The sequence below is a fragment of the Meriones unguiculatus genome, chromosome 9, assembly GCF_030254825.1.
Source record: "Meriones unguiculatus strain TT.TT164.6M chromosome 9, Bangor_MerUng_6.1, whole genome shotgun sequence".
Taxonomy (NCBI): Eukaryota; Metazoa; Chordata; class Mammalia; order Rodentia; family Muridae; genus Meriones; species Meriones unguiculatus.
In genome coordinates, this window is record NC_083357.1 from 74,469,018 (window position 1) to 74,491,705 (window position 22,688).

Genomic DNA, 22,688 nt, shown 5'->3' on the forward strand with positions numbered 1-22,688 from the left:
TTTAGCTATTAGTTTAGGTCAACAAATATCAAGTGCAGAAAGGATAAAAACAGTCTCAGAGTAGAACCGAAAGTCATGATTCTCCTTACTAAAATCTGGGAGACACTTCCCCAGTCTCTCTTTTCTCTGTTTGAATTTGTTTCACTGTCTCTTTCCATGTGTGCAAACCTTTGCAAATATGTGTCTGGCCTGCCTCACAGTCAGAAGTGCTTTCTTCAAGATTCAAGAACCATCTCTTTGAAATGAATCATTAAGGAAGACAGGCCTTAAATCTGTGTCAGAAGACAGCTCTAGCTCCAGCTGTCCTGACTGCAGATCAGTAAACCTACACAATGCGATGGGGCTGAATCCACCTAGCTGTCAACAAATAAGCCTTCTCTCTGTTTCTGCGTCTTTTTTTTTTTTAATTTTAAGCAGATATTCTGTAATATCATTTTCTGGTTAGGTTCTTAGTAACGTTCTTTAACGGTACACGTCCAAGCAGAGGGGCTACAGCATTCCATAAAACATAAATCCTGCCCTCACATAACTTATAGTGTGGGGAGAGAGGAACCTAACAATAAGAATGATGTCTAAGTGAATTACCCAGCTTATTAAAAGGGATGGGTGCAACGAGGCAGGTATAAATAGCACATGAAATCCGGGCCTTCTGGGGACAATTGGTGTCCAAAGGAGAAGGATAAATCATCTCCAGTGTGGTAGAGGGTGATGTTTGAGCTGAATCTTGGGAGGTGGGGGGGGGGAGGTAGGTTTCAAAACAGTTGCTTGATAGACCAGGCAAAAGGAGGAGTGTCCAGAATGGAAGGTAAAGCCAAGGGATTACTACATTATAGCATCAATAAAGAAAGAAAGATAAACAGACATGGCCACAACACTCAGGGGCCCTGGGATGCAAACCCAGGAGACCACACCTAAGAGTCTGCAGGGTGCAAGAAGCTGAAGTAAACTAAAGGAATAGGGAACCTATTCAAAAAAATTATAGCAGAAATCCCCCAAATCTAGTGAAAGAAATGAACATCCAATTTCAAGAGGCTCTCAGAACTCCAAATAGATATGGCCAGTGAAGATCCACAAGGAACCAATACTGAGGGCTGTAAATAAAGTAATGCCAAATCTCCTACAAAGCAAACATATCAGATGTCTCAAAGCCAGGAAACAATGAAGTGTTATATTTCAAGGCCCGAAAGTAAATAACTGCAAGATTGCTGTATCTTTGAAAGTTGATGAAGAAATATGAACACTTTAAAATAAGCATAGACTAAGGGAGAAGTTGTTCATCAAGCCAGCACCGCAGATACTTTGAATACTACACACAGAGAAGAAAACAATATAGTGTCACTCATGGGAACACAGAAAAGAATAACTTTCAGGAGGGGAGCAGATAAACGGGTAAAGAAGACGTGATACATTCACACAAAGGAATTTTATTCAGCTGTAAAGAAGAGTGAAATTATGGTGTTTACCGGAAAGTGGATGGAACTGTAGATGATTATGTAAAGTGAGATAAGCTAGATTCAGAAAGATAGCATATTTTAATTTCATACGTGGAATTTCAGGATAAATCTACAAGTACATATGTAGGCCATGGAAGTAGAAAGGCAACAATCAGAGGGAGGAAGAAGTCTAACAGAAAGATGAAGAGCCAAAGGAGTAGTAGTTGGTTCATGTGGCATAGAGTAGAAGGAAGGACAATTTAAAGGGAAGGAGGAGATGCTCAGCGGAGGAAGGGGAAGCAGAAAGGGACAAAATGGCACAATGAAACCCAGTACTTTGTATACTTACTAAAAATAATAAAAAAAGAAAACATGCCATTACTATAAAAAGAAGAAAGAGAAAGCTAGGTTGCTTGGAGAAATAGTAAATCAAATATCTAGGAAAGAGAAATATTTAACAAATGGAATGGAAATGGCAGCAGAGTGCTTGTGGAAGTCTGGGGAATTGGTAGATATAGATTTTTTTTCTTCACTCTATCCTTCCTTTCCCTCTCTTCCCCTTCCCTTTCTCCCCACCCCCTTACTCTCTTGTGCAATACTTAGTGTTGGGTCCATCAAGCTTGCCACCCGCTGCCGTCTTTAGCTTCTCTGCCCACATTGCTTGTGAACTACAGAGCACCAATCCTCTTTTGCAGGGATGCTTCCTGTTCTTAGTCTTGCTTGAATGTATATTTGTTTGTGTCTGTGCATGCTTGAGCATGTGTGTGCACAAGTGTGTTCCGTGTTCATATGTGCCTGTGTGCATGCATGCTTGTGTGTGTGCATGTGTGTCTGTATGTAGAGGTGAAGGGCAGAGAAGAGAAAACTCTGACAACAGATGGCATCTCTCTCCCCCATTTAAAAGTTCACTGTGAAGAAGACAAGGGCCATTTTTCTTTTGACTGTTAGTGCTAAGCAATGGTGCTTTGGAGTGTGAATTTCAGCTCTGTGCCAATAAAAATTTTTAGATTCATCCAAAAAGTACATTTTTTTAAAAGAATCTTTTGGGAGAGGTCTTGGTAAAAATATGGACTCACAGACTGCTGGGCACCATCTAGGATTTAGACCGCAGATCTTATCACTAAGGACCAGGCCTTTATCTTCTAGCAAGTTCTTCTAGAATCTCAGTACCCTGAAACCAAATGCCTTGTAGGCATTGGATACACTTTTCCTTTGAGACCCCCTCCAGCTCTGGGAAACTTTGACTGTACAGGTCCTAGAAAGGGAAACCAGAAGCTCCCATTTTCTTTGGGGTTTGGGGTGTCTGATGACTGTACAGCCAAGGTGACCAAGAAGGCATTTGTATTTCAAGCTAGGATCCCTTTGAGAGTGAAAGAAGATGCTAAAATTAAACATAAACATTGAAAAATATTTATGAATTGGCAACTTAGGTTCAGTTGTAATGATGGATTAAAGAGTTAGCCATATTCCAGCTCTGTCTCAAAAACACTTTTTCTTACAAAAATAACATGTATCTGGGTTCATTAAAGTAAACTTAGAACTTCCTTATATTGAAAAACAAACAAAAAAATTCAGAATCATCATCCACTTTATCCTTTTTAAAAATACATTTGTCATGAACTATCACATCACTGTATCTTCCTTTAGAATGTGATTTTCCTGTTAATATGGTCTTGCAGTGTCCAATCTGAGTTCTTTTCAAAGTTGTATTTTACCTCCTCTGCAGACCAGAGCTTGTCTGAGTATGTGCTTCTGCTACCACACTTAATTGGATCAGTACAATTGTGTTAAGTGCATGTTAGTCTCAGTTCTAATTTATTTTCAAGGGTACTAACATTTAAATCTCTACTTGGAGGGCCTTTCTTCAAACACTACTTTTCTTGCTCAATTAATTTCATCTATTTTTTTTTTTTGGCAAATTTATATTCTGCAAGATTTAGTTGTTCTCATCAATAAACATGTCTGTCTACACCATGGGGGAAGTTAGAAATCACAGCGGTGAGTTTTACTCTAAGCATCCAATGGGTGTGGTACTCATTGTGATACTGGGACAGGACTCTCAGAGGACACACTTGACACATGTGAGAAAAAAAGTGAGGGTTTGGAGAGTTGACATTACATTGTATCAAATGATCTAGTTCAGTCTGCAGGCTCTGGACCTGCCCTACTTAATTCCTAGATGAAATCTGTCTGTGTGTGATCCTGAGGCATAGGCTTATGGCATATTACCATTTTCCCATCCTCCCAACTAGACTTACTCTGCAAACAAACGAATGAAAAGAATCTTTTTGCAATCCGAGTCTGCATACATTTCTGACAATGTCTAGTGAAGCATTTTAAGGCCTCAGTGGTCAATCTGTACTTCTTTTTGTTTAAAAAGAAAAAAAAATATGCCCACAAATTGAGATCTTCCAAAGATAATTGCAGAATTTTAACAGTGGGTGAATTCTTTTCCTGGTTTTATGTCATGGAGACAGGGCAAGGTTTTGGAGCAAGCTCCAACAAGATGGAATCCCTCATGCTAAGTGTCACATACCTACACCAAAACCTCAATGAAGCAGGTTCTAAAGCAATCCAGATCTCAACACAGATTCTCACAAGAGACTCCTTTTTGTTTTACTGCTTGCAGAAATGTAACCCAGAGCCAACCAATCAGATTTCCTGTAGTCTAATTTCTCTGTTATCATCTTATAAAACCTACTGTTCAGCCATCACTCCAGAGGAGCTGTTGTTCTGCTTTGTAGAGACTACTCTAATTCATAAATTACAAATAAAAAACCGATTAGATCCATTACTAAATTTGTTTTAATTTGCCTTTTTGACAGTAAGAATACATTCTAGCATCTTGATGCTTTTCAACCTTGTTATCTAATAATCTCCATTATCAGAGCATCTAAAAAGATGAAAAATTTGGACTTTAACTCATTGAAAAGGTTTAGTAAAACATTTCTAACAGATTTAGATAAATATGACCCAAACTCCTTTTCAAAAACATTCAGTAGCATTATAAGGCATTTGACAGATTAAAATAAAATATTTATTCAAAGTTTCAAATGATTCCAAAGTTCTATGGCAAGCAGACAGTGAAGAGTGAAGACATACTACTGCCTTGTGTTTGAATTTAGATTTCCACACACAAAAAAATATGTAGCTTAATTTAACTGTGTGTAACACTTACATATTCCTCAGTGACTGCTACTGTTGAGATGCACTATTTACTTGATTATGGAAATGAATTCTATTGCACCACACCACATTTTAAGATCCTTTCTGGTCCACATATTTTGTCACAGTTTATTTTGCAAGATCTGTTTGTTAGGCTCTCTGGGAATGTAGAGAAGAGAACTTTTCTTTTTCCCAAGTGGAGAGAGGGCTTGTACAGAAGGGCTTCTGGGAGGGATCAGAAAATCCTTATGAGACTTTGGTCCAGCATCGAAGAAAAGGATGGAAGGGGAAAGTGACCTCCCTGCTTCTTCAGTTTTCCCCAGATTCCTTCAGCTTATAATAGTCAATATGTCAAGTTACCATTATTTTTGGAGCAGTGTCCTAAATTCCATTAATTTCACTTCCTCATGCATAAGAAACAGAAAGTAAAATAATTTAGAGGGACAATTATTTGATCGAAATAAAATGCCATGCTTTATACTTTCTGCTATATTCCTGTACAGTCATTGGAAGTAAACACTGTAACTTAAGTAGATTTGTATCTTTTGGACATTACATGGTTAATGATGTCATGTCCCCTGGGGGAACATTCTGAATTTCAATAAGCATTCACAGTTTTACCAACTCTCTCATGGAGAGTACTTGATTTTTCATTAACCGTTCCATTTCATGTTTTTTTTTTTAAATTTCATTAGCTCCAAAATATTTATTTCAAGTTTAAAACGTGTTATCAAATAATAACCATTTAATAGCTGTGGATTCATACAGCATGTCACTAATGATGCAGTCATTGTACAGGAGCAATTAGACCCCTTTTCTCATACGTCACGTGGCAGGATGCTCAGGTTCTACTTACAGTCACTTAGATGAAAACGTCTCATGTTTTCTATTAACTGCGCTGAATGGTGAGCTCCTGGCTTCAGATGTCTCTCTAATTGAGGCCAGGGTCATTGCATAATTGACTGTTATGCTCAAGAGCATCAGCATCAAATCTTCTCTCCCCATTATCCCAGATGAAGAGCTAGCTGTCCCTGGCTTACCAGTGCCCGAGCCCACTTGGTTTGTTAAGCAAGTCCCCCACAGGCTGTTCTTGGGAAGGAAGTGATAGATGTATCATGGCGTGAGCTGAAGCGCTGAGATGCCAAAGAGGAACACTGAGGTTCAAGGGAAAAAGAGGGTAAAGCAAAGGTGCGACTGTGATGTGGTTTTAGGCAAAGCCGCGGCTAACTTAGCACTGGAAGCCAATGTGGCTGAAACACCAACTCACCCACTTGCCAACTGTGGATTGTCCACACACACAGTGGGGTCACTCTTTCTTCAAGGCTGACCTTGAAGAAGCTGACAGCTGGAGGCTATTCACTGGGTGCTGAGATGTAGATGTGAGTCTTCCAGATTTGTTGAAGGATGCTCTTGGGATGAAGGAGGGGTGTGTCATAGGATTGGGCAGAAGGAAGCACTGGCCCGCTATTCAGGGAAGGTCAGCTGGGAAGATAGGTGAGCTCCATATCTCCTTGTAAGTCAGTCCTTGGTTCTGTGTGTCTTGGGGACAAGGTGAAGCCATGGCTGGCTTGGCATTTGTCATTCAAGGCAATTCTGAAGAGAGAAGTGTGGTGGTTTGAATGAGAGTGGCCTCTATAAACTCATATATTTGAGTGTCTAATTTGCAGTTGGTGAAACTGTTTGTGAAGGATTCGAAGGCGGAGTCTTGTTGGAGAAGCCTCCTCACTGGGGGTGGGCTTCCGGTTAGCATGCTCTCTCTCTCTCTCTCTCCCTCTCTCCCTCCCTCCCTTGTGGTTGCTGTCTCAAACGTGAGGTCTCAGCTACTGCTCTAGCACCATGCCCGCCTATTTGCTGCCGTGCCACCCTGATACGATGCCCATGGACTCACCCTCTGGAGCCATGATCCCCAAATCAAATGCTTTCCTGTATTTGTTACCTTGCTCCGTGTTTTGTCACAGCAATAACAGTAACAAAGGCAGGCTGAGAGCTAAGGCCTTCTTCTACCGGGAGCTCACCTGGCAGCTGTTAGGAGTTTTGTTCAGGAAGGTGCTTTAGGAGGCACAGCAGCCACCTCTCTGAGTCTGCTGAGCCCATCCTGACTGACTTTAATGCAGCCCTCACTCCTGCTAATGCTGCTTTGCTCATTGTCGCCCAGTACAAATGCTGACTTGTGATAAAATGCTGACACAGCAGGTGTAACCAAGATGCCCCCTCCCCGCCCCCCCCCCGAAACAAAACAGGAAAAGCCCATCAAAGTACAGTGCACTTTCAGACATCTGTTTCTGTAACAAAAGAACAATCTCGCTGCTTAGAAGGTGAGTGTCCATGATCCAGGAATACTTTGAGCTGATTTACTTGGCTCCCCTTGGCTTGCACTCAAAATGCAAAGTGGTTTAAGTAGATTATCTAATTCCTCTTGTCTGTGTGTGCAGTGCTTTTGTTTGTGCAGTGGCTCTTTGCATTTTCAGTGACCCGCCCTTCCCGGTTGATCATTGTGCCTGCCCCCTTGTCATGAGCACTCAGCACACCCCACTGTCACCCAGAGTCAGCTGGCTTCCCGTTCCAGCAAGCCCTGGGCTTGATTTTTTTTTTTTGTTTGTTTGTTTGTTTGGCCTCTCTCTTATGGTGTGAGCAGAGAATTTTTCATACAAATTGTAAACCATTAAACCTCATGCCCACTAGCCTTTACAGAGTCCCGGAAGCCCACCCTGTTCCAAATGAGGTGCTTCTGCCGAAATGACACAGACAGAGGCTCTGGGCGCTGGAGGGAGGCTGTTGCATTTTGTTTTGCTGTGAACTCCAACCAGGGTTGAGAGAAGGTTAAAATACCTTTATTTAGCTCTCAATCATTGTCAGGCCTGGTATGCAGCATTATAGAACTGAAAGGGAGGAAGACACAGTAGGGAGAGCTGCAGATCAGACATCAGGAAGCCTTGGTCCCAGCCCCTTTCCTCCTCTGATGTACTGGTTCTGCTGTGGTCATGTCAAACTCATCCCAACATTCCCAATGCATAGAAATGAGGAAAGTGGACATGGAGAAAAGCTAAGGAACTATGAGAGTTCTTCATCCCACACTGTATATGCTCTATCTGACCCTATTATGCATGAAGCTCTCTTGCTGACTTTGTACATTGTAAGCCAAGGTAGCAATCCCATGCAAATATCTTAGGTACCCTACATTATCCGTCTTTCCTAGGGAAACACGCGATTTAGATACATCTGTACCAATCTTATGTGCAAGAGAATAAAGTACAGTGGTTAAACCCAAATGTTACCCTTCCCATACTTGTTATCTTACCAGATAAATGTTCAACATTTTCTTCAGTTCTTTGTTTTCTTAATCACTTGTGCAAATTTTACCTTTCTTTGTATAGGACTGTGCTGTGTTTTATGCTATTTCTCCAAATATATTCTGTAGTTTACTAATTTTCTCCTGGGTTGCTTCTCACCTGCTGTTTAACCTACTCATTTAATTTTTAAATTTTAATGACTTTGTTTTAATATTTAAAAGTAATATGTTCTTTTGGTTTCATTTTCACTTTGCCTCTTTCTTTTCCTAATCCCCAATGCTTTCATTATCATTTTTGTGCTTATTTTACGGTCTTTTTCATGTTGTATTATCAACTACTCTAGAATTTCCTGTGTTAGATCTCTAGTTATCTGGTTTAATTTCTTGTCTAGGTTGTAATAGTTTTACTCTAAACTGCTAAACTGGGGTAATTTTTTTTCTTTCCTGTGTTACTCTTGTACTCTCAAGTGGCTTGCTTTTGCTTTTACTTCCGGGATGGATTTTCAGTGCTCAGTAGCCTGGAGCACTGGTTTTGTTGCTGGTTGTTTTTGAATGATAATCTCCTGGTTGGTGTTGCTTGTATCGTGAGGGCAGTTTAACTTTTGATATCATTTCTAATGTGGGGCTCTATCACATGAAGATTTTGTCTTCATGTTCCTCACAATTCCAGGTGTCATTTCTTCTTCCAGAACTTCTTAGAGAGAGAGAGAAGGAGAGAGCAAGACATGATCAGGGGAAGGGAGGAGAGTACCCCGACAGAGAAAGGGGAGAGAGCAGGAGAGCAGGAGAGTAAGAGGGCAAGAGAGAGACAAAGTGGTGGGTTGATCCTTTTATGGAGCAACTGAACCACACCTGCCAGGTGTGGCTACCTAGTGGACAATGACATCATAGGTTGCTAGGCAACCCAGAAGTAGGCTGCCTAATACCAACAGGAAGTCTTTTGAGGAGTGTCAATAAAGGTTAGAATCTTGGTTCCTGCTTTCTGCCTGACCCTGCCTCAGGGCTGTGCCTCCCTTATCCTGTAACACAAAGCCTCTGCCCTGGTTACCCTGGGCTCATATTCTACCCATGCACTTTGGTCCTTTCCCTCATTAGTTTCCAGCATTGCCAGTCTGGCATAGGTTATTGCTTTGTCCTGGTTTCTGAAGACCTCCCTCCTTCTTGCGCTGTTCCTGTCTCGTCTCTCCATTCCTTCCTTCCTTCTACATGTGTATCCAGAACTTCTAAGATCCCTTGGTTTTTGCATGACCTCCTCAAAACCCTGATAATGGAGTTGTTGTTTTTCTGAAAGGACTTCCTAGCTGTACTATGAAGGCCCCTGCCATACCTCACAATATCCTCTTTCATCGTCTGCACAATGCACATCACAGATAGAATTAATCTGTGTTCCCACTTCTTTACTTAAGGGGCTAGGGCAACCAGGCTTCCAAAAATGGAAAAAACTAAATAATCAAGGGTGAATCCTACATCTGATGATTCAGCAAGTGAGTAGACACTTTTGTAAGAAATAGTTGAAGGATGAGAATTAGGATTTCTGTTTCTAAGATGCTTACGTTGAGATTTCTGTCATTCCAGGATTGATAGCAACAAGCTAAGTGCAGAGGCAAACATATTTACCAAACCAAAACAGATACGAAAAATATATATATCACAAAAAAGACATATATACAGTAGGCAAATTTTTCTTTGTATAGAAATTGAGGGAATTTACTTGTTACAAGTGGAGTATGTCATTTATGTAGCATCTGTACCTGGATATCTATAATCCCATTATCTTATTAAGAACAAAATTTACAGCATCAGTTATTTTTCTCGAGATTGGCCATTTATGGTAAGGTCACATGTGTCATCAGGACATCACAAGTTACTGGGGTCAGGCTCCAAAGAATCAGAGTCTGTTTGTTAAAGCATGGGAATTTCTACTTTTACTTTTGCTCTTGTTGTCTTTATACTTCCAGAACAGATCAACAAGGTGAACTCACTGACAATGGATAGAGTTTCTTCAAGACCAAGTAGGGGTATCAGAAGGCCCTACTTGTTGGTACTGCTACTGTGTAATGGGTTGTAGGAACCCAGGACATAAAGTGCTTGAATGCCATTTTGAAGAGGAACATAGAGTGGTTACCCTAAGAGGTTGACTCTTGGACTATGACATCATTTGGAGGCTGAGAGATCCTCAATGATGGGGACAGATATTGATGGCAATGGTTACTATATCTGTAACAATACCATCTGGAACTTAATGGCCTATAGTCTGGAAGATTACAAATGTACCATAAAATTAAGCAAATAATGGCCGAAAAGAGAATTATACTGGTGAGCAGAGAGAGAAGACACTGTAATTAGAAGTGTCAGTTCCATGTGCTCTACCATAGGAGAGATGTTTTGCTTTGCAGGTCCTCTAGCTGCTTCTCAGACTACCCCTAACCAACTGGCATAGATGAAACATTCCTTCTCTCAGACCAGGCAGCTACCGCTTTGGGCTGCCATATAAGCATGCCATGGGCACAATAGATTGTACTACTGAAGTAAGAGAACCAAGCTGGTCTTGAAAGGACCAGTGATTAGGAATTAAGGCCTGGCAAAACAGCAGTCTTTTGCATGGATTGAGATGTGCTCTTTGAGGACATCATGAGCCTTTTGTTTATGGTGATAAGGGGAGGCGATGATAGGAGCTAAAAGAGGAGTATGTGGATTTTAAAAAGTAATAATGGTTAAAATTGAAACCATAAGGGAATTTCAGGAAGACATGTAAGAAATATGATAGTCATTGGGAAGATGAAAAATCCTATACCTAAGTATAGGATCTCAGTTTGATGCTCATTTGAATAAAGTTGGAGGTCATAACTCTAGTTAAGGGATGACTTTTGTCTAGGAATAGTCTAAGAACTTTTCCTGAAGGAACAGGTCTGGGCTGAAGTCTCTAAACTGGGTTGAATCTTGCAGAGTACTGAGGGAATAAAAAGAGAGTGTTTATAACATCATGTATGGAACTCAGGCTAGGAAAACAACCTCTGTGACTCATTAGCATCCAGGTTGAGGGTGGACCTCTGTATGCGGCTCACACATTTGAGCTTCTGAACCAGGAACAATATCAACGCTGGGCACATAAGCCCATGGTGCTGGGTGTAGTAGCTCAACTATGGTTGAAGATGTGAATCACATTCGATAAGATCTTGTCTCAACAGCCTTGAGCAGTCTTTTGTCCTGTGGGAGGCTTATCAAACAGATCCAATCCCCCTAGTAAATGAGGGGATGCCTTTAAAATGGAGAGAGAAGATTTGGGGCTGTACTTTCTGGAGGAAGAGCCTACTGTAATGGATTTCAAAGGTGCTGAAGTGGGTTGTAGACTTGAGAGCAATGCAAAGTCTTTAAAATGCTACCAGGAGGAAAGTGGGTCAAGGCTGTTGGGTTTCAACTGTGAACTGAGAGATCTCATAAGCGTTAGATTAGCCCTCTCAACCTTTCCAGAAGATTGAAGATCCCAGGTAATGTTCAGATAATGTTTGATTTAGACAGTTTCACTCACTTCTTGAGTAGTACTAAAAGGAAAAGCTTGGGGCTTTATTGAACTGTAGAGACACGAGAGTTCAAAGTAAGGAGTGCCATGTTCTATGAGGCTAGTGATTCCTTCTGAGACCCTTTTGTGTTATAATGAGTTTTATGCAGCTAGAGGTATTTCACTAGAACTTACCAGCATTTGAAGCCATTTACCTACATGACATGAGGCCATTTCCATATCTCTGAGGTATTTCTATATCCACAAAGAGTAGCTCATCTAGAATTTGGTAGCCTTTTGCCCCCACATGTTTGGCTTACTGAAAATTATCAAGGATCTTTCATTGAGAGAATCCAAGCATCAACAACATATTCCTGTGGATTTATAAGCATCTCTCAAGGGGTGTGTCTTAATTAGGATTACTACTGCTGTGATGAAACAGGATCATGCATGACTATGACCATGACCATGACCATGACCATGACCATGACCATGACCATGACCATGACATGACATGACCAAAGCAACTTGGTGAGGAAAGAGTTTCTTTGGCTTACACTTCCATATCACTGTTCATCATTGAAGAAAGTCAGGGCAATAACTCAAACAGGGCATCAAGAACTTATTTATTCCTATGATTTCTACCTAGTTTATTATTCTTGCCAGTTAGAGTTTGAGACACAGAAACCCAGTGATAGCTGCTATGGATCAGCTTCCCCACTAACTGAATTCGATCTCTCCACACAAACACACAGAATGATTGCATAAATACTCACTCCTTTCTCCTTGCTCACAGAGGTTGGCCTGTGTTCTGATGCAGCCGACCAGTGGGTATTGTCCAGTTCAGTCAGTCTGAACTCTGAGAAGGTTCATTTTCTTAGTATTCCCAAAGGCTAACGAGATTGGAACAGAGCATTTCTTCCCTCTTTGTTTTAGGGGAGAGAATTGGGCAATTTATTTATAGTTCAGAGGAGTGGAACATTTCTAAATTTCATCACATGATTTAATCCAAGGTGGGAAGCAGGCTCTGATGTGTTGAGACATGTGATAAGGTTGAAAGATGGTCACCTATGGTCCTGGTAATGGAACAAACAGGCTCCCTGTCGGCTGCGGCTTCTTCAAGCCACATATCACCAGCCTGCCTTTAAATCTAACTTACTTACTGGTCTCACTGTCTTCCAGACTTATTCAGGCGATAAAAGGTTTGCCTAGCAATGCAGATTGTTTATGTTGACTGTGAGGCTGTAACTACCCCATATATCCATGCCTTCGTGTTATGATTTTCAGTCAAGACAAAATTAAAGTCTCATAATCTCCCATGTCTTGGAAGCAATGAGGAATATTTTAAAATTTAAATTTTCATCGATCTTTTGCCACGAGCGAGGTGTCATTGGGCACCTCACCCTGAAACAGCTGTTATCTTTGTCATTCTGGTTTGCCGGGTGGGCAGTTGGAAATGAAACGATAAAGAGTGCTTTTTAGTCCATGACATTTTCATCTGTAGGAGACCAGCAACCTAAATTCCCCAGACTTGGAATTGGTGTATTTGTCTTCACTGATCCCCAGAAATGAAATGAAATGTCACCCAATGCAGTAGACCTGCTTCGCTGCTGTCACACCCCAAACTCCCCTTCAATAAAATACTGTGTTAAAATTGAATGAGAAACCCAAACCTGCACAATGGCTGTTCGAGCAGCTTTAATGGGCTTTAGAACGGAGCACACCCTTGCCGCTTCTCTAATGGATATTTTACTATTCACAGGACAGTTATTCAAGGGTTGTTAAACTATACTAGTCTTCCCTTGTTTTTTTTTTTTTTTTTTTTTTTTTTTTTTTTTGCCTATATGTTGAATCAATTACATTGCAACTTATAAATTTCTTCTGGAGATCCCTTAGAAAATAGCTTTCTTCTGTATTTATTATAGGCACTGCATACAGTATTGGAAAGGTCCCTCTCCCCTGCTGAGCAATTCTTTCCTTTCTCATCAGCTAGCTATTCTTTTAACCACTGTTCATTTATGCGTCACGTCATTGTATTTCTTCTCGGGGTGACAACTGCAATCAAGATAACTGAAGTCCCCAGGTCTTTCTGGAATCTAGAGTTTGGCCCGGTAGGCTGCCAGCAGAAGCACAGTGGAGGCAACTTCCCTTGTTTGCTGTTTGCCAGGCTCTACTCTAGGCGAGCTCCCATCCTTCAGCCTTACAAAGAGCTGTACATAATCTAAGAGGCAGGTTCCCGCTATTGTCCCCCCTGTATGGAGAAGGAAAGGCTAATGCTTAGAAGGAAATGCTAAGCTATCAGCACAGGGTCTTACGGTTAGGAGGTGGCCCTAACAGCACAGTGCAAGGAAGTTCAGATATTGAGAGAACATGGGTAGGGACTCCTCAATGTTGACCCAGCCTACTGAGGCTGCTCTGACAAAGCCCCATAGACCGGGTGGCTTTCATGCCCAACGCTTATGGTCTAACAGTCCTGGAGTCTGGAAGTCTAAGTCCAGTAGGGTTGAGTCTGCTAAGGCATTTTTCCCTTAGCTTATGGGCAGCCGATTGTCTTGTCCGTCCTCCACGGCTACAGAGAAACTCCTTGGGGTCTTTTCTAACAAGTGGACTAATCCACCTTGTTACAGAAGTCCCAAACTCATGACTCTACCTAATACCTTGATGGTATTCCAGAGGTTATGCATCCAAATACTGCCATTGGGGCTTGGAGCTTCAACATATGAATTTGATGGGCATCATGTAGTCAATGGCACCTGGCTTTGTTGGTTTTCTGGGCTAAAGGCCTTGCTCTGGATGATAAATGCTCTCCAAGCACTATGACTCAGGCTGTCTCCAAAACAGAGGTCGCTGCTACCGGCCAGCAGTATTCCAACTACCCTACTGTGGGACAGTTAGCTTCCTCAGTCCTTAAACTTGGAGGAAACCTGTGCTGCTGTCAAATGTATGCAAATGCAGCTGTTCCTTGGTGGTTATGGAAGTCCACGGATGCTCAAGCTCAATGTAAAACAGTGCACACTCTCTCGTATATGTTAAATCATCTTTTAGTTCCCTTTACCAAAAAAAGTGTAAATGCTATATGAGAAGGCATTGTACCACTCAGGGAATCACAGCAGAAAAGTCTACACATCCGATATGCGCACCATCTGTTTTTTCATACATTTCTAAATTTCCATTAGTTGAATCTGCACACGTAGGTCTATAGCTGTGGAAAGCCAACTAGAGAGCATAGTGAGAGAAGAACTACACGCAATTCTATAGTGTGCACACATGTGCACGCTACATGTATGTGGGAAAGAGGGCGATCACCTTCCCTGGTTACTTTCATGTGCCAGCATTTTGTAGTTGGCCTTCTCGTAAGGCAGATGTATGTTACCTTATGTGGTCATTAGGGGTGAGGCGTTATTTACATTCTCATTTGCATGTGTGGGGATCGAAGGAAAGTTTCCTTCCCAAGGTCTGCACTTGGTGTCTGTCTAAGGAGAGGCAAGGCATATGCCGTAACCCTCCACTCCCTGGTCAGTGTTTGCTGCTCCGCAGCTGCCTGGGGCTGGGGCGCCTTCTGCTGGATACACGGGCTCTGAAAGAGACGTTCGCTGTCCGCAGCGTGCTGACACTTCATTGTCTTTCCTGGCCGTCCGCACTCACACAGCACGGCGATGCTTGTTTCAGTGCATCTGGAGGTATTGATTTCCAGTCAGCCCCCATCCCAAAGTCCCTGCCACACACCCAATTCGATTTGCCTCACTTTGGCTCACCGTGTGCGGCCTCTGAAGGCTCCTGGTTTAGTCTCACTTCTCTTACATAGAGGCGGCAGAGGCTCACTACCGCTACCAGCATCAGGGCTAAGAAACCAACGAGGTTTCAGAAATATGGGCAGATTCCGTTATGTTTAAAGATTTAAAACAATCTCTTGTAGGAAAACGTCTGTTTGTGTCCTATCCTATATATCCCTTTGTTGGGTTACGTCATATTGCCTTTTAAATATGAGATCTTGCTTTTATTTGCATTGACTTAGCTTTCTCCACCTGTATCACTTCCGCTTTCATGTCTTTGAGGTAGTATATGACCTTCAAATAATTCTCCATGCTCCATAGGCAAATATATGTCTATACATAACCTAAAAGTCTTGATGAATATTTATAAAACCGGCTCCTTATTTACAAAAATGAGAGCATACTGTAACTTCTTGTTCCTTGTTTTGTTTTTTTTCTACTCATGAAATTGTCCATATAAGGCTGGACATTCTAGCAGTATACCATCAGCACTGCTTCTCAGCAGCCAGATCTCTGTGGGTTCAAGGTCAGCTGGTTCTGTATTGGAAGTTCTAGGCTAGCCAGAGTTTTAGAGTGAGGTCCTTTTAAAAAATTGTGGACATTTCTGTAGATCAGTTAGGAGAGCTTCAATTTATTCTCTCTATATATTTTGTCATCTAAAAAGAGAAATATAAGTTATGTACAGAGATGGGGGGAAAATTTAAAGGTTCCCCACTGCCTGTTACATGGTTTCAATATTTATTGGCATTTTGTTAATACTATTTTATCTGTAGCTGGCTTCGTAGTTTTTATTTTTATCTTTGCTACACTTCTTTAAAGTAACCCCAGACTTTAGACTGTCTTTACCTAACACATCATGTTTTAGTACATATCACTAACAAGTGGGTAGATGGTTGTAAAAACAAAATTAATGCATGATACCAATCATTCAAAGCCCAATTTGTAATAATTCTTTAAGCCTCCCAATTCCCCGGATATATTCCAGTTGCCCCAATTTCCTCTACAAAGTCTCTGGCTTGTATGAGTGGAGTCCAGGGCCAAGCACTGCGTGTGACTCATGCAGCTGGTAAGTATCTCTGACATATAAGACTTTTCTCTTCCTTCTCCCATTTGAAACTTATTTGTTGAAGTGACCCAATTTATTTTTCTTCTACACTCTGCCGTCCTCCCCATTTGGCCAGCTGCACCCTCAGGGTGCAATTTAACACACACTTTTGCTCTACGCTTCCTTTAAGTCTCTGCTGAATGTAGAGGATCAACTAGGGTTGGCATTCTTGCAGCATGAACACTTACTAGCTAGTGCTGCGATTTTCCTGCCATATTGCACTGGAAGTACTGGCGCTTTGACAACTTTTAATGGTAACCAATATGGTCTTTGTACTTCTATTTATTTGTTACATATGTTTTAAGTTCTGATGTTTGATGCTTAGATGTTCTCATTTCTTCACAGACAGGAATCCCTCGGAGTCACTCCTTTGGTCTTATGTAATAAGACTGGTAGTTTATTATGGATTCTTAACTTCCCGGTACTATAAGGTAGCCTAGATCTACCCAGTACATTCTACATTGTACTTAGATTGAGTCATCTTTCTAAGGAAGAGGAGTCTCCTTAAGTGGGAAGTGATGTTTATAGAACATAATTTTGGTTCTAAAATCATGGCTCCACCATACTATATGGGACATATCATGATATATTTAACTTTTTCCCCTTGCTCACATTCACTTTGCTTCCAGGTTTTACAGATCCTGTCAACTGCAGAGCCACATAGGAGATAAGACAAAATTGTTCATGACACTCTCTACGGCCCTTACTTCATCAGAAGAAAGGATAAGACTAACAGCTAGCGTGTGCAGAGCTGTGATTTCTACTAGAAAGTCTGATGCCCCAAATGTTTGTGAGGACTAGTACACAACGCTGCTTCTTCAGCTGGGTAGAGCATTTCACCTTTGTTTGCTGGAGAGCTTCTTTAAAAGCTGAGAAATTGTATCCTTCTCTCCTTTCCTTTCTCCACTGGAGAAAAGTTTTCCTTTTACCCCCTCAGGGAATTGAGTGCAAGCACAGAATTGTCTTTTCTGTGTATCTGGCAAAGGAAGCCTGTTGGCTCTCCAAGTCATCTCCAAGCTTGGACCTCTTGTGTGCTCCGTACAGCTCAGATGGAGGTACAGCTGTGTGCCATATTGGCAGGACATTTTATTCTCACAGAGGGCATTTTGGCCTTCTTGATTCTGTATTTTATTTCTTTGCCAATCACTGGACAGTGTGAAATGGAGGAAACAAAATTTATTGAGAGCTTTCAGCTCTATAACTAGCAATAACCATTCCTGGCTGGTGACAAAGTTCCCCAGATGCACCCTGCTATATAACCCTGATTTCCTAGCTCATTGTAAATCCACCATGCTATACTAACTCTGCCAACTGTCCCGCTTTTAGTATCTACATAAAAAAAGAAAGCCCCTGGTAATGCTCCTACAGCTTTTTAATAATGCTTATGGACTTTACAGCAAAAGAAACTTTTGTTGGAGTATTATATGTTTTACAGAAAAGTACATATAAATACATAGCTTGTGGATTTTTGCAAAGTAAACACATTCATTTAATGTGGACTTGACTTGACAAATAGAATGTTATAAGCACCCTGGAAGCCTTGCTATGTCCCTTTTAGTGAGTATCTGCCCCTTTGCCTTCAATAGCAACCATTTCCTGGTCCCTAAAAGCACAGACTAATTTTCGTCTGCTTTTGTGTAACTGGACACGCACTATGCACTCTTGCATCTGGCTTCTTTCAGTATGTGTGGTATTTACCCATGTGAATATGCATAACTGTGGATTCTAATTGTTGTATGCTATTCTGAGATGTGTCTCTACCGCAGTGCCTTTACCCCTTTTCTTTTGATAAATATTGAGTGGTTTCCAATTTAGGATATTACAGTTTTGACAGCTGTCACCGTTCTAGGGCAGAGCTTTGCTGACCTCGCACATGTGTCTCTCCTGGGCATACCCATGGGAGTGAACTTTGTGTTCACAGAGTGTGCCGGGCATTCCTCTTTATTAGATAACTCCAGATAGTATTCCAGAGTGGTTTACCAAATCACACTTCCACCAGGAGCCTGTGAGAGATTGGGACAAGATGCATCCTTGCCAACTCTTGAGCTTATAGCTCTTTCTCTTTTAGCTGTGTACTTGAGTTGCAAAGGGTTTTTATAACAGAAGCCAATATAATGTCAGCCTTTGAGTTCTACTTGAGATGTAGCAATTTTTTAGGCTAGAGTAGGCTGAACCTGACAGGAAATGGACATATTTTATCCGTAGTAGGAAATGGATTGACGGGATACAGTCAGCTTTGAAAGTCATCAGGAAGAAAGGTGCTGTGATGCCGTGACGGTAGAAGATGGCTATTGTATAGATGCTGTGGCAAAATATAAAGACAGTGAGAGAGAAATATCTTTCATACTTTCACTATGATAATAAACTAACCAAGCGGGAGTTTTCATATCTACAAGCAGAGCTAAATTTTATATGGCTGAGTTCATAGTCTAGACAAATTTCACATTGTGTTCTTTTGGGGTTAAATGCTTAACCTAATACACTCTTGCATTTTGTTTAAATAGTCCCTTCTTATATGTATTATATGTGATCCTATATATAATTTAGATTGCTTCTAATGTTTTACTATTATATACAGTCTGTAGAAAATACACTCACCAATTTACTTTATCTTTTTCTTTTAAAAGATTAATTTAGGAGTTGAAATTCCTAAGAATGTGATTTTTGAATAATTTGACTCTTGATGTATGCTACATTCTTTTTTACAAAAGGCTTTGTACAATTTATACCAGAGAAACAAGACCTTCTTAGGAATAGTGAGTATAAAGTTCAACTTTCAGCAAAAAAATGCTTTGTCAGGTTTGTAAGGTCTACAATCAAAATATATGTCAGACTGTAGGAGTAAATTCCTACCAACTGCAAGCTTTACTAGGACCACTCAGTTTTATTTGTAATAGCCAATTATTAAAGAAACTTGAATTTGCACTGGCAGGTGAATGGATAAATTGTGGTATTAGCTATATAATTGAATTTATATACAAATTAAGAGAAACTATTGGTACTTACACAAGGATTGGATGGATTATGAAATAATTGTGTGGAGTAAAGAATTACAGAGGAAAACAATACAGAATCTGTGATTCCATTTTATAAAATTATAAAATGCAGTTAGATGTGCTGATAGCAAACAAGGTGGTTGCCTTGGGGATGCGGGGTGGGAGGAGCAGAAAGTGAAAATGAAAGATGGCAAAAGAGCATATGAGTATCTGGAGTTTCCGAGTGTGTTTATTATCTTGATTACGATAATGATTTAATGAGGGTACACACAAATCACAACTCGCCACATTATGTACTGTAAATATGTGAAAATAGACAATATCAATTATACTTCACCTAAGTTGTTTTAAAACAAACTGTATTGCTCAGTATTTCCATCAATGGGGGGGGGGATTAAAAGAGAAGTAACATTAATTCATTATCATAGAGTGCAGAGGGCTCAAGAAACACAGTTAAACCTGCTATACTATATCATTACAGTGAAAACAATTTCTACTCCTTTTTTGTATCAAAATAAATTATGTTCAAATCTTAGCATAGCAATCTATAACCTTATTTGCAGATTATTGGGGTGTGTGTGTCTGTGTGTGTGCTTGTCTGTGTGTGTGTGTGTGTGTGTGTGTATGAGAGAGAGAGAGAGAGAGAGAGAGAGAAAGTAGTTAGAAGGAGAGATGAAGAGAGGGGAGCTTTATGTAAGTGGAAGCAGAGGCTGGAGGGATATGGCTGAGGGCCAATCAAAGATTGCTGGAAGCTATCAGAAGCTAGGGAGAAACAATGGAGGATTCTTTCCCAGAATCCTCAGTGTTGTGGCACTGCTGATTGTGAAGTCCTTTAGAAGAGGGACAGATTACATTTCTGTTGCCAGCCACAGAATAGGTATTATAGTAGCAGCTGGAAACTAGTACGCACAGCATATACACTGGCTGACTAGTCTAGTCTAATTAAAGACTAGACATGGAAAATGCAGGGTTGTGCTGGGTACCAGGCTACTGTGGGTCCTTTTATGAAGCTTTGTGTTCTCCCCTTGTTTTGATATCTGTTGTCCCAGAGTCTAATGTCACCCGTAGCTATATATTAAGATACTAACACATTGATTTTCAAAGTAGTATCTATGGACTTTTGGGAGTTCTTGGTACCTTTCTGGGAGCCTCCGAGGCCAAATGCATTCTATTTCATCCTTTCACTGCCCTGGCCTTTGCAGTGACAACATTTAACTGCTGACACTTTAGAACAAACCAGCAAACCCAGGCAGTACCACGATGTTTTAGTCCTGATCTTTATGCACTGGCAGAAAGGAAAGACAAAAGCAATGTCACTTACGAGTAACCTTGATGAACCAGCAAAATGGTTAATTGGATTAAATGCTGCTGCTTGAGTGTGCATCTTTTAAAATATTCTGTGGGATGGTGTGGGGCCTACAGGCAAAGCATTTTCATTACATATGAAAGTGCAAAATGGCATTTCTGTGTCTCCCACAGTTATGCTGGACAGGCTGTGGTTATGAATATTATTCAGAGACAGGGTCCTGCAGAGATGTACAGCTCTGTGTTCTGAAGCTTGGAAGCAGCCATCACTGAGATTCAGTGTGTGTGTGTGTGTGTGTGTTCGCGCATGCATAAGGAGGCAAGAGGACAACTTCAACTGTCCTTCCGTAGGAACCACCACCCTGTTTGTTGAGATGGCAGCTCTCACTGGCCAGGAGCTCCCTGGTTTCGCTAGGGTGGATGGCCAGTGAGCACTAGAGATCTGCCCGGCGCCACGTTCCCAGCGCTAGGATAAGCACCAGCTGCTGCACCGGTTTTGCACACAGGTTGTGGGGTATCCGACAGATATGCCCCTGCTTGAGCAGCAGGCACATTCCCAGCTGGGCCACTGCACTGCCCTGAGACTGTTCTTCTTACCGGGAATCGTGTTTCCTGTAAAAGCTTGCACAAAGGCAAGGTCTAGGGAGCCTTGGGGATTTGCTCAGGGATGCAGGATGAGCATAAAGAATTGCAATCATGTTTGGAAAACTGGGTGCCTCTTTTTTCCAGCCCACTACCCTCCCCGTTCGCTGCACAGGACAGGTGGCTTCCCACATTTCACGTATCCCCTCCTTGAGAGAATGAGTAATGCTGCAAAAGAAAGAAACGCCAGGTGGAAAAATTGACAAGTCAGACATTACACAGCCACTTAATTTTTATCTTGTAATTTTCACAATCTGAGCAACCAAGTAGAATCCATAAAGAAGACACTAAAATGTGGCCTAATAAAATTCATCTGACCGGGGATACAGGTGCCCATGTTTTTGTCTCGGGCTTAGTTTTGCTTTATTTTAATGTCAGCTATTTCCTGGGCCCAGGGCTCGCTTTGACAAAAGCTGTGCTGAGTTGCTCATTGAGTTACAGTGCAAAGCTTCTATGATTAAGGAATTCGGAACTTAGCCAAGAGAGAGCCTTGAGGGCAGAGAGAAACACCGAGGGAGAAACATCTCGACATCATGTACAGTTGAGTGCCCGAAATAAATATTAACTGTTATTTCTGCAAATGTTCCCACTGTTTTATAGACTTCGCTTCCCCCGTTTGTGAGTCCGCAATGTATTCAAGCTGCATTCTGGGCTTCGGCTCGTGATGATCCTCTCAGCGTGGGCTGGGTCAGTGTTTGTAGCTCGGCTGGCTCGAGCCAGAGTGAAGAGTTTCTCTGATTTGATTCCACCCCAGGCACTGAAGGATTTTCAAGATTTTCCTCTTAATATTTGGCTTTGCTTGATAATCCTAGAGCATGCTGGGAAATCTCAGCAAGAGGAAAAATTTAGGAACCACAGGGAAGCCTGCTCGGAGGGCTGTGGCTAAGTATGAGAGCTTAGGCGTATGACTGCTAATGACTCTTGAATGTTCTGTTTCTCACATGGTTTTCCTCCAACATAAACTGTGTAGGCTTGGGAGGGCAGAGGGCTTTTAGAATACTCAGCCATCCCCAGAAACACAAATAAATGCCTGATGGAGCGGCTTCCCATGAGAAAAGCCATTAGTCAAAAAGGTGCATGGAACCGTTTGGCTCAGCTTGCAATTCTGAATTTCAAAAGCAAGAGTTGGCAAAAGGTGCTATGCAATTTTTGCCTGTTTTTTTTTTTTCTTTTTTTTTTTATCTTTTTCTTTCTTAGTTGTTGAGTGCCAAGCTTGCCTTAACACATGCAGGATTGAAGACCTTCCTCCACCTCCCACCTTTTCTTTTCCTTTCTTCTCAGTGTTGGAGAAAGTACCCAGTTCACAAGCAGACTTTATAGTCAGGAGGTGATGAAATCTCAAAGGCTCGAAGAGTTTCTTTGTACAAATCAGCTCTCATGCTTTTCTTTATAGTTTTCTTCTTTTGTTTTTGTTTGGGTATGTTTGCTTTTTTGCCTTAGATATGTTTAGCCTGGATTCTCTCTCTGTCTCTGTCTCTGCC